The sequence below is a fragment of the Pygocentrus nattereri genome, chromosome 21 (assembly GCF_015220715.1).
Source record: "Pygocentrus nattereri isolate fPygNat1 chromosome 21, fPygNat1.pri, whole genome shotgun sequence".
Taxonomy (NCBI): Eukaryota; Metazoa; Chordata; class Actinopteri; order Characiformes; family Serrasalmidae; genus Pygocentrus; species Pygocentrus nattereri.
Genome location: NC_051231.1, coordinates 11885393 through 11898061, shown reverse-complemented (window position 1 = coordinate 11898061; position 12669 = coordinate 11885393). Strand labels below are relative to the sequence as shown.

General features: G+C 37.9%; 1 protein-coding gene across 3 annotated transcripts in view; it reads right to left on the bottom strand.

Moving 5' to 3' along the window:
* LOC108431540 (transmembrane protein 198-like) overlaps positions 1-12669 on the bottom strand; it is a 31874-nt gene that overhangs the window by 16200 nt on the left and 3005 nt on the right. Inside the window, exon 1 of one of the 3 annotated variants that reach the window (XM_037532437.1) lies at positions 6377-6491. The exons of the other annotated variants lie outside the window; for them this stretch is intronic. The gene's annotated coding sequence lies outside the window, so the exon portion shown is untranslated. Of the gene's footprint in view, positions 1-6376; positions 6492-12669 lie in introns of those variants that run through there. 3 annotated transcript variants of the gene reach the window in all.

The window sequence follows — 12669 nt, the reverse complement described above, 5'->3', positions numbered from 1 at the left end:
AAACGTGGAATTTACCCAGGGACAGCAAAACATTTGCATACAATTATATGTTAGCTCCAAGCTAACACACCAACAAAAAGCTAAAATGGTAAACCCAAAACACCACACGATAGAACACATCATACATTGTACTATTACATTACATACAAAAAGTAGTGCCACATTTGAAATGGGCATGAAAAACTACATGCATTTTTTTTTTGCCTTTAATTAAAAGTTTGCAAAATAAACTGTTTAAGACACAGTGGAAACAGTTGTTTGTTGTATCTGTTGTGTTTGTCTCTTTGCACTGTACACAGAGACAAATTCCTAACTGCTGAGTTGGTATGGCAATAAATACTGAACACGTCAAACAACTGTTGAACATAAATTTATAAATTACACTGGTGTCAGAAAGGGCTGATATTTAATCAAGTCAAGAATTCAAGCTTCTTCTTATGCAGTTTATCCAGTTACAAAGGTTGTTGTTTACAGGCTCTCTATGATTGGTTCAAATCTTTCTGATCCCTGCAGAAAATACACTATGATACAATTTATCAATATCACTAGTTATGAAATATCATAATACTGACCCCACTTAGTGGCAATCCCATGTTCAGAAAGGATTGGACACTGTGGCTGTAATACTGCTGCTGGAAAACTGACAGAACAGGAAAATGCTGTGAATTCTGAAAAGTTAGGGAACATTTCCTTTAACCTTCGCGGACCCTCAATCAGGAAGGGCAGTTTTGATTTCTGACCCCTGATTCCTCTCGCCTTAATGGGATAAGTGAGCTGGGCAGGAAGCAGATCTGCTTTGGCTGACCTGTCGCTCAGGGCCAGGAAGCAAAACAGGAAGAAAAAGACAGGGGTGGGAATACGTCACACACACTGAAAGGATTCACACTTTTGCTGATGAGTGCTGACACATCCATGATACTTTCTGCTGTTCACATATTGCTCAGAAGTTTATAGCAAAAAGGTCTAATTAAAGGGCCCATATCCTTAATTTCCCAGGTATTTTATTTTTCCTCAAGAGGTACAGTTATGACTTTTATATGGGTTTATTTATCAAATCAGCCTCCATTCATTTTCACACAGCCATTTCCAGCCTCTCTTTGTCCCATATGCTGCATTTAACTCATCGTATCATCACCACTGTCACTTTAACATCTGTTTTGCCATCAACCGCCAACATATAAACTGCTCATTAGAATTAGTCTGTTTCTCTTAATGTGCTTTTAAGATTAATGTATGTAAATCACCTCTGGTCTGATTGGCTGTAGGCTAATCTGAATCTGTGCCTTGTGCCTTACTCAAGAAGCAGTGTGGGCTGAAATAGTCTTCATAAAAGTAAGCTCAACAGAAAAACCATGAGTTTCATTGCAAAATGCTGTTGCACACACATTTGAAACATTTTTAGATACTACAAGAACGAAGAAAAAACAGCTGATGTAAAATAGATGTTTTTATTTTTGTAGTTAAAAGTGATATTAATCATTAACATGTAAAGCCCACTCTCAACAACATATTTCATTATCATAAAAGTAAATTATTGAAAGAGGTCTAAAATACATTTTGGAGCAAAACCCTTCACACGTAACTGTGAAAACAATGAATTCAAAATGAGCTTTGTTTTTCACATATGAACTGCAGTATCCAATATATTTTAAAACATTTAATATTCGCATACTAAAAAGTGTAACAATTTCACTGTCACAGTCAATGATCAAAACTAGGCATCAAAGTCCATCCTATAAGACTAAAGTGGGTGGAGAGGGGTGGGGCTCATGCTATGGACATACCTTCTCTTAAATGACTGGAAAAAACTGCAATTCTTAAAAATTACTTCAAATCTTGACCATAGAAACTTACTTGTTACATACTATATCAAACTCTTTCCACTAAGAAGCAAAGAAAATTTGTTTTTTTTCAGTGGTACGGTGTAGCTGCGGCTACCTAGAGGTTTTAGGCTACAAATAAATTCAAGTTAAACTGGTTTGGCTATCTTTTGGAATGCTCAATCTGCATGGCTGCATCCAAAATCATTCCCAATCTGCACTGACCACCCATAACCAACCTCTACTCTGACAGTGTGCTGGTTAGTGTAAATCACTACAATACATTTTTATCTAACCACATCAGCACAATGCCACATAATCAGACTTAACTATATGTTTATAAATGGCAGAAGTGATGGCCTTGGTGTCTTAAGAGGTTCCAAGTGAAGGCATCCATCACAGCGCCCTCTGGAGCACTTCTATTTGTAGTGCTGATTACAGGCTACTGGAAGTGCTGAATCGCCTCCATTGTTCCGCGGAGTGAATGGGGGAAAACCTGCCGAGGCCTTGGCAGGGACTCCAACGGCCTCTTTGCCTCTCGTTCACAAACTCGCACAGAGCTCGAGCCATGACTACAGAGCCTCCCTCCTTTCAAAAACAAGACAGAGCCAGAGAAATGAGAAACTGGGGCACTTAGAAACAAGTAAAGAAGAAGGCATTCATGGAGAGCAGTGGCCGAAATAAATCACTGATGTTCCGCAATTGGCTAATCCACAGATAGCCTGCAGTTTGTTCTCAATATTAAAGGAACAGTTTGGTGAAAAATCAAGTTTGCAAAGCTTTTCCCCCTCGGCTCAAATGCAGCCAGGAGACGCTTGGCGTCTGACGTTTGCATCCTTAGTTTTTTACTAGAGCTATGAGGCTAAAGTCGCTAACAAATACTGCGACATCAATTAGCATTGTGCAAAGTGCATGGCAGAAAAGTAGCTGTGTTAGCTGGGGACACGTGCAGGTACAGTGTGATCGGTCAAACTGCCTGTTAACATTTCAAAATGTGACAGTTTTACTTATAACTTCAGGAAGTGCAAGAGTACTTGAAAAGAGCTGCAGGTGTGTGTGTGTGTGTTTGTGTGTGATTCTGTGTGTGTGAACAACACTTCCTTAGGTATGTGTCTGTTTGTGTCTGTGTGGTGTGTGTGGGGGGGGTCATTCAAATCAACTGTCACGCTGTTATTATGCAGCTCTTAGTGGAGAAGCCTTGTTTGAGTCTGATCTGCACCCCCTGAACAAACAGTCATAATTTGGGAAATGTTTACTCAGTTGCTTAACCGGATAGATGATGTGAGATAATCCCCTTGAGGATTATTTTGGCTTAATGTTGTGTGTATTGAGAAGAAAATGTCTGAGTTATGACAAGTTAAAAACAGAGAAAATCTTGAAATAAGCAGATTCTGATTTTGAGAAATTTACATGGGAGTGAATGGGGCAGTTTTCTGTGCCTAGTGCCAAACAAATGCTCATAACTCTAAAGCTAATTGATAAAATGATGAGATATTTTGAGGTCTCAGAAAGGACAAGTTTCTCTATCAAAACTGAAATGGAGTTTCTAGGTGAAAGTTTAAGGATTTTAAAGCAGATTCCCTGCGTGAACAGCTGTGTCTGTGAGACTGAGTGGCCTGCTGTGACGTCATCGATGTAAGTTAGAATTTGAAGTTCTGAACATTCCGATTTTCATTCTTATGGGAGATTTTTAATTTTTAAACTTAATTTTATTAACAACTACCAATCTGATCGACTCCAAAAATACATAGTACAATTTACAGCGCTGAGACCTTCTAAACGCAGTTTGTATGGAGTCTGTACGTTAAGTGGTTCGGGCTGTATTAATCGCAGAAAAGTGTGGGAGAAGAATAAGAAGTATGAGAGATAACAATAGAGACAACAATAGACTGCTTTTTCAGTCTATTGCCAACTTTTTCATAGGAAATGCAAATCTAGTTTATTTATTATAAAAAAATAGAATAATGAATTAAAGCTACATTAGCATAACAGCACCAGTATAAAAGTAAAGAAAAGAATTTCAGACACCAAACGTCTCGGGTAAACGAATGTTTTTGGGATGAGGGGAAAATTGTTTGCTAAACTGTTCTGTTATTATCTTCTGAATCAGTGGTTCTCAAAGGTTTTGACAGTACCATCACATTTCAAGGTTAAAAAAGCCTCGCCCCACAGCCTTTGTCTGCAGTAACCTGATCACTATCCACATATCATGAACAAAACTGGCAGGTTTATGGGAGGATGTTCTCATAACAAGGTCAGCAACTTGGGAAACTGTGGAACATTTGGGTGTAATCTTTCAAACTCACTTAAATTCATTACATAAGTGGAGTCAAAGAGGCCAGCTGGCGCTCCAGGTCCCACCAGAAACCCCCCATCTGGAAAAACTGTGGTTTTCAAAACAGACAAGATTGCAAAAAAATAATGGCAAAACAGTGAATGTCTAGTATGTATATGGAATGAAATGTTTGGACATTCATTTAGGCCTAACTCTAGAAGATTTCTAACCTGCTGGTGTGAAGAGAAGCACAATGAGATAATATTAGATTTCTATGCTGTAAATACATGCATTTTGACAATTATTTTCAATCTTAAGTATCTGATTTTTCAGAGTTTCTGTTGAGTTTTATGACTATAACAATCTTTCCCTTTCAAAGTACAACCATAATCATAACCCAACAATCAGTCTCTTCATGCAAAACTAAAACTGCTGAAGGCCACATTACTGCCCACAACAGTGCCACAATAGTTTCTGGTATTTCACAGAAATCAAGACTAAACTGCCAATTAACACCATCAATCCGTGTCTAAGGTGAAGGCTCTGAGCCAAAAACCAGTATCAGTACTCGGGTGACATCAGCATAAATACTGGATTGGATATCGGAGGGGTAAGAAGGAACAAATAAGATTCTGTGACAAAAACAGCGAGAATTGCTTATGACGTAAAGTAAAATAAAGTAGGTCATGTGACAACAGCAGCTGCAGAGCTTAATGTATATATAAAACAATCAATACATAAAAATACACAAGGTTTCAGAATTGGCAGATGTGGAAAAATATAAATACACAGTAATGTGCGAATGTTTTAGACATCCTTAAGGTTTAGGCATATATATTAGAATAAAGTCACATTCATAATTCAAATAAACATAAGAACAATAAAAAGTAACAAGACTTTATTGGGTCCATATTTTTCCTTGACTCATATATATATATAAAATCATTATTAATTAATATTTTATACATTTTATACATTGAATAGTTTATTCAAATATTAACACAATTTTCAGCAAATAAACACAAACTACACAAATAAATACATTTTGAAACTGTGCCTTGGGTGCCTAAGACTTTCGCACAGTACTGTAAACGGGTTAGAACTTGACCGACTGGCAAGGAAGATTTTGGAAATAAAGAAGACAAACATATCATCATGTTTGAGACTTGTAACGAGTACTACACAGACTGGGCCTCGGCCTGGACTAAAAGAATTTCCAATGGAGATTCGTTAGTGACACTGTAATACAGTTTAACACAACACTTCATCTGTGTCCAGGAAAACCATCCATGAAACCATTTAATGAAAACGTAATGTGTAAAAAGCATGTTTTTTATTATGATAATGTAACAGTAAAAATATTTCAGCAATGCTCTAGGTCAGTACAAGTCTTTTAAAATAACATTAACAAAGTTCTTACAAACAATTACTCTGAATGTAACCATAAACCATGTAATGTACCACTGAATCTCAGCCTATCACAGGGTATTGTTGTATCATGATTAGCAGATACGATTGTGGCTAGAGCGACTGGGATTGTTTCAAATATTATACTTTTATAAATGTTAAATGGTCAGATAAATTGAAAATGGAAAAAATATATATTAAACACTCTCAGCCACTCATTATATTTACTGTATCAAAAATTGTAATAGAATCAAATGATGAATTTTGTTAATCATTACACCCCTAACAATTACTGAAGTCATTTTCCCAGAGTGCCAGCACACAAGGGTTGTTTAGTAAAGACAACGGTTCTACATAGAACAACGAACACTCAAAGAACCATTTGCATGCCTAAATGGTTCTTTGCGTGGTGAAATGGTTCTTCAGACTGAGGGAGAATGGGCTGTGTATTTTTTGAAAATAGTTCTATACAGCACCAAAAAGTGTTCTTCTAGTGTTACAAGCTTGAAATCATAACAATAGAAGTACCCTTTTGGTGCTACGTAGAACCCTGCTCAAAACGGTTCTATACAGAACCATAGACAAAACATTCCCTATCAATCTGAAGAACGATTTTTCATGTAAAGAAACATTTAAGGATGCAAATTGATCTTTGAGTGCTCATGGTTCTATAAAGAACCACTGTCTTTTTCTAAAAAAAACCCCTAAAAGAACCATCGCTTTTTAAGAGTGTATGAGATTAAGTGGAATTGTATCCTCACATACTCAGAAAGGCCTCTTGACTGCCCTGGACCATCAGTATTTTCTGTACAATTGAACAAATGCAAAGTATTATTCAAATTTCAGTAAAAAAGACATCAAATCTCATCCTGACCTTTTAAACAGACGCATCACACATAGGAATCACTGTCCCCGTTTTCTGTAAAGCTGGAATAGCCCTTCCACGCCTGCCTTTCAGCCAAACAATAGAGGCCTTTCTACTAGGAGATTGTGGAGAGCTCCTTACAAAAAAAGGGAGGAAAAAACATGTGTGACACAATAAATGGCATTTATTCTTTAGTCACATGTTCAAGCACACACTCCTCAGCACAACAGAGTTATGTGCTTTTACAAATTAGGCACTTTTACTCACAGTCTCACCGCTTCACTCAGGCGGTAACCAGAATTTTATAATGGTCAAAGTATTAAAATATTTCAGTGTGAAAGGAAGGAGTCGCTGTATTTACAGGCCACTTTTAGTAGGTCAGCAGTGTCCAGACTGTAGAACATTCTCATCCAAGCAATGGCCATGCACAAATGCCAATAATACATTTAAAAACAAAGCAATCAACAGTCCAAGGGGAGTAAAGTGGAGCTGAAGTGTCTGAGGAGAAGCAACTGTCCATTTCTTTCAAGAACCGTTCATTACTTTTTGACCAGGGGCACCCAAATTTTTGCTTATGACTCTCTATCAGCCAGTTCAGGAGCTCTCAGCAATAAAACAATATTAATAAATAAAGATGCCTGGCTCAAACATTTTGGCCAAAGACTGAAAGAGACATTTTTGACGATTTTCTGACAACTTTCTAGAAAGATAAAAAAAAAAACACAGAAATTACTGACAGAAAAACGGAATAAACAGGCCTTGAGCAAGGCACCTAAAACTTTACAAGTAATTATTAAGGAAAAAAAAAAAAAATACAAATAGTAATACTGTTTGCTTCCTATGCTCTACTGTGCCCACCAGTGCAGATGCGATCAAACAGATCAGCAATTAAAACGTCGCCCATGTGAAACAACAGACACACCATTTGTATCGCTGTTCTTGTTCCTAAATCCAGTGTTAAGAACAAAGTCTTTAACTCGGAACAGCTGATACTTCAGCACAGGTGGTGCTGTGCAGCCTTTACTCGCTAAATGGAAAGAAGTCTCATTCACTACAGCACAGCACAGTTAGCAGAGTGAGCTAGTGTTAGTGTGAGAACGAGAGGAGCTTAAATGTACACTCTTAAAAAGAGTGTTTAGCAAAGGAAATGGTTCTTTACAGATCCATGGACATTCAAAGAGCCCTTTGCATGATTAAACAGTTCTTTAGATCATGAAATCGTTCTTCAGATTGATGAAAAATTTGCTATAGATGGTCCTATATAGAACTTTTTTTAAAAAAGGGTTTTATATAGCACCCAAAGTGTTCTAGTGTATTTAAAAGCTTGGCATCGATACAACAGAACAACCCTTTTGGGTGATAGAACCATGTACAGCACATTCTACATCAGTCTAAAGGACACTTTCTTGATGCAAATAACCTTTTAATTGTGCAAAGGTTTCTTGAGTGTTCATGGTTCTAAATAAAACCCATTTTCTTTACTAAGGAACCCTTAAAGAACCATCTTTTTTTTAAGAGTGTAGCCTTTTTTCCCCCACAATACATGCATTTTGCTTTCTTTACGGTTCAAAATAATGTTAGGCAATATATCATTTATACAGATATGTTAGTTATGGTACATTAACAGGTGTCAATCTAGGTGTCAATCTAGGTTCCTTCCAGGCCGCAGCACGGAGTTTAGCGTTCTGCCTCATTAAACTCATCTGATTCAGCTAATCAGCTAATTAGTAAGGCCTTCATGAGCTGAACTCACGATTTTCAGCTTCAGCGTTTTTGACAGCTTGGTTACCTGTGTAAACAGTTCAAAACACTTAAACGAATAAACAGTAAGTTTCCTTTGATTTCTATCGGCTTACCCTCTACAATACTCTCTATGGCTTTCTTTTGTTGTCATTTTAAGAGGCTGTTCCAATCCAAAAACGTTATTTCATGTTTGTAAGATGTTTTTTTTCTAATTATTGAGATGTTATCTGGACAAATATATCACGATTAGATTTGTGGCCAGGCCTACTTAACTTCCAAACACAATACATATGCATAGAAACGAATAAAATATGAATATTTCCTGTTATTCTGTATTTAACAGACTATAAACCTATGCATATGGAAAAGGACATAGAGTTTTCCTCTTCTTCCAAAACCACACAAGACACATGTTGGCAATCACTCATACCCACCCACATACAAACACATACTTTCTATCTCTGTCTCTGATCTATATACAGCAAATACAGAATCAAGTCTGTCATTTGAACTAAATATACAGTAGACTGTTTCAGTTCTCCTCGAGAATCCCTCCTAACTCCTGACAGCACCCTGTCTAACTTCTGCATCTCCAAAAATATTTAAACTTCTGCTATCACTCCCTTTCAAACCAATTTAAGCCCTAAAGCAAGGCATTATACACAGTATACACACTTTAATTAAATTTCTATTAAAATTGTACATAATGCTCAGCTTTGTAGAACAAGACTGTCTGTAGCTCTAACCAAATTAAGCCACTGATAGCTTTAGACTATGTCACTATATAATTTAATTTGCAGAACTCACACTGACATCCAATAGCATTCATGTTAAAAAGTAAATACACTGAATTAAAGTAAGCTAGCTGACAAGCTAGCTTTCAAACTTTTCAAACTGACATCCAATATTTTGTGTGTTGGTGTGTTGGGATCGGAGGGTGGGGGGGTTTAGGGATAGAGAGGTCATTTAAAAAACACATGTCATCTAATCACTTCTTTAGATATTCAAATAAGGCATCGAATAAGTGATGGAGTAAAATTGGAAATCTCATAGAGGTGCTAGTGGAAATTAGCATTATTGTAACAACAGAAATCTGATAAACAAATGCTTCTTTGAAAATGTTTAAGTCGTGGAAATGACCACAGGAAAAAAGAGCCTTGCTTTACACCAATGAAATCAATGTGTTTTGTTTATTTATAACTGTATAAATTATTTTCTCATTGTGATCTGTGAACAACGAAGAAATATGGAAACCATAAACTGTTAAAATGACGATGATTATACTTGGGATGGGCTAAGAGTGGGGAAACAATTACAATATAGTTGTGCATCCCTGCCAATAATTCTGTAGACGACACTCTGAGGTGACACTTATCAGTGATGACAGATGGCATTCTTAAAGTGAGAACCTCTGATAAATCCCAGAACGTCTAGTGAGGTAATGGTGGGTGATTTAAAAGTGCAGTATAATAGCTGACCACAGCCAGAAGTGCTAGTAGTATTTAAAAAGCCAGACTGTCATTTTGCTGCAATATAATATTACAAGTAACGTGATGCACAAAGCAAAACAGAGCAAGTGATTCAGTTGTTTTGAAGTCCTAGACTAAAAAGGATGAGCCCCCACTGACACAGCGCTGGCTTCCTGGACCTGGATTCAGCCTATTGTTGGACTAATGTCAGTGGTGACTCACCACTGAAAATCCTTATTAGTAAAGATTTAGGATTAGGTTTTGGTCAGGGAAACTAGCCCATACAGGACAAGTGTAATGTGTAGGCTTAAGTGGCACGACGTTTCATAGGTCCAGTGTTTCAGGCAGATTATGACCGCTTGAGAAGTGAAGTCATTGTTAACAGGAATCCTGCATTCAAAACACATTTAGGCCAGAAAAACTAGACCATAATAAGCTTTACAAAGTACCTTCACCAAGATTTCCACAATATCAGAAACAGTGTTTCTTCTGAAATGAAGGGTATAAACAGTGAGTTTGTCCCCTTTGCTGCAGTGACAGCCTCTGCTCTTCTGGGAAGGCTTTATATTAGATGTTGGAACACTGCAGTGAGGATTTGACAACATTAGTGAGGTCAGGTACTGATGTCGGATGATCAGTTCTGAGACACTCCACAGCCCAGTGCTGGGCGGGCTTTATACCCCTCTACCCCATGCTCGGCATTGATTATGGTGACCTTAGGCCCATGTGCAGGTGCTCCATTCTATTGGTCAATGCTTTTCTACAGTGATTATACAAGCTGTGTGCACAACATAACACTTGTGTCACCAATGGGTTCTGCTGAATTCACTAATTATATGGGCTGCCTGGATACTTTTGGAAATTTTTGTCCTCCTCTGGAAGCTGGGTTTATTATACAAGGAATCAAGAACGATTAATCAAAGAAATCCACTATGGCACAAAACACGCTCTGAAACGTTCCCTTGATCCCTGCAAGCTGGATGTGGCTATACTGTACCAAGTGGCAGCTCTTTTGCACAGAGGCTACCTTGTTTCATTGAGAGGCACCAGCTAGAGGGGGCTTCAAAGATTCCTCTTAACTATAAGACCACTTAAGCGTTAAGTGTCAGAAAGTAAAATAACTCCTTTTGTGGCATTTTCAGGGCTCAGGCCCAAGAGTATATTTGTAAACACTTAACTGTGGAGTAAAGCGCATCTTTAGACACTTTTGATCTGAGACAGAACATTGAGATTTACCATTCAGCACCAGTTTGTGCAGCTGCTGACTTTATTCCAAGCAATCCCACCCATACCAGTACAAAAATTCCCCACAACTGCAATTTGAATGTGATTATTTTCTAAAAATTAAGCTTCAGTGGTATTAAACTTTAGTTACATGCTTAAGCGGTACATTAAAATATTGCAATTGTCAATTCGGGGGCGGCACGGTGGCGTGGCGGGTAGCGCTGTCGCCTCACAGCAAGGAGGGCCTGGGCTCGATTCCCTGGCCGGGTGATCAGGGTCCTCTCTGTGTGGAGTTTGCATGTTCTCCCCGTGTCTGCGTGGGTTTCATCCGGGTTCTCCGGTTTCCTCCCACAGTCCAAAGACATGCAGTCAGGCCAATTGGACGTGCCCCTGGGTGTGAGTGTGTGAGTGACTGTCTGTGTCTGTCTGTCTGCCCTGCGATGGACTGGCGACCTGTCCAGGGTGTATCCTGCCTTCCGCCCGAAGGCTGCTGGGATAGGCTCCAGCACCCCCCCACGACCCTGACGGAGAAGCGGCTTAGAAAGTGGATGGATGGAATTGTCAATTAGGACCTAAAATTCAGTTTACAATCTTTTTTTTCTATTTTTTTTACTTTTTATGCACAGAAATATTTCACTGCAGAGATTTTATGTATTTCACTTAAGGTAAACACAAAAAGCCTCAATTCACTTAAAATGTTTTATGCAAATTACCACAGGCCTTTTCTTTATAAGCTTTGTGTTATTGGGGTACATTTACTTAAAACTTACTTTAAAAAAAAAACAGTGAATGATAATAATTAGTATTTACATTGCAAGTCTTTTCAAATCACGATTTCGCCAAAAAAGCGATTAATCGTTCAGCACCACCTGCTACACACCAAGGAATGAGAATCTTTCACTGCCATTGAAGTAAATCAACAGAAAAGAACTTTTAAGTGCCAAATGTAAACGTGAAATTTGGGATGATATGATTCAGCTAGCATGTTCTATGTGGATGCACAATGTTTCTCACAGCTTATTGTACTCCAGTGGCCAGCTGCACCAGCTGTGTGTAAGTTCATACGTAGGCCAGCTGTAACACAAGTGTTTACAAAGTTCAGGTTTATGTGTTACTAAATCAAAACGAGTTGCACCACTAACTAGTTTTAACGTTGAGCTTAGTAGTTACTAAACATTTAATCCTCCTCCTAGGTGTACGTTTTGGGGGAAACACTCGAAACCACACACAAAGCACAAATAAAAACATGACTTTTTTGTTTACTAAACTAAAAATTCTAAACATATTATGTTGTGATTTGGCTTACAGCTCCATCATTGAACACAGCCTGCCCCCAAGCATCCACTCCTGCAGCACTTCTAATATTTAAACTTCTTCTTTTTTTATTTATTTCCTCCTAGAGGAACGATACTTCAAGAAATATTTACGATACATGATATGCCACAATATTTTTTTTTTTTTCAGACATCTGATCAGCAGGAGTGCTGCATTATTAAAAAAGCAATCCAAAACTGTGAACACAGTCATTTGTATTCAAACATTATACTGTGTTGTATTAAATCAAGTTAAAAGGGACTAATTTTGCTCTTTATAATGAAACAGGTAACAGGACTGTGTTCTACAAATACTGACGATATGCTTGATGTGTTCAGAAAAGCATTTCAAAATGTACTGTAATAGAATTTCTCATAACAATAACAATACACAGTATCATACTGCCCAGCCTCACCTCCACCTTCAAGACTCATCATCAGAAGGGTGTCCAAGTCTTTAAACCAGGAAATCTCACTCTACACTCGCAGAAAAAAGACAGTAAACGGTCACTGGGTGGAACAGTCTCATCATCAGTACATTTAATCAGGGAAC